Raw genomic sequence first — 663 nt, 5'->3', positions numbered from 1 at the left:
CTCCCCACTTGCGGGTCGCACTCCAGCGCTAGGCCGCCGCGCGAGCGCGCGCCCCGCGCCGCCCGCGCAGGCCTAGCGCGAACCGTACGGCAGCGAAACCGAGACGCCCCGGCTCAACCTCACCCAGAGGCCATCCACGGAGGCCGAGCGCGCGATCCGACTTGCGGCACGCCACGTGGGCGTCCGCCGGCCGCGCCGGTCGACCGCGAAACCGATTTCTCAAAGACCAAGCCCGAGTCCCAACCTCCGCACATATCCGCACACGCCTTCCCGACCACCGCGAAGCGGGAGGCGTCTATCGTGGCCGCCGGGGCGTATGACCCCTCCGCGTGAGGCGTGCGGGCTCGGGGGGGCCGCAACGACCGAGTCTGACTCGGACGGGGCGCAGCTTCCCTCCCGGTCGCAGCATCAGCGCCGAACGCGCGACGTCACCAGCCCCCCGGAACGGTTCGTCGGGAGCGCGGCAATGGCCCACATCTCACCTCGCCAGCCGGCCGCAGCGGGCCGCGCCGAACCGAGTCTGACTCGGGGTGCGCACAGTCCCGTCTGGGTCACGGAGGCGACGAGCTGTGACCGCCACCGTCGCCCCTTCGTCCTTCCGGATCCCCCCAGCGCCGGCAAAACTCCGCATCCTGGCCGCATCGCGTGACCGGGCGGGCCGCA

This window comes from Syngnathus scovelli, unplaced genomic scaffold, assembly GCF_024217435.2.
Source record: "Syngnathus scovelli strain Florida unplaced genomic scaffold, RoL_Ssco_1.2 HiC_scaffold_54, whole genome shotgun sequence".
NCBI classification, from domain to species: domain Eukaryota; kingdom Metazoa; phylum Chordata; class Actinopteri; order Syngnathiformes; family Syngnathidae; genus Syngnathus; species Syngnathus scovelli.
Note: the sequence above shows the minus strand (reverse complement) of the source record.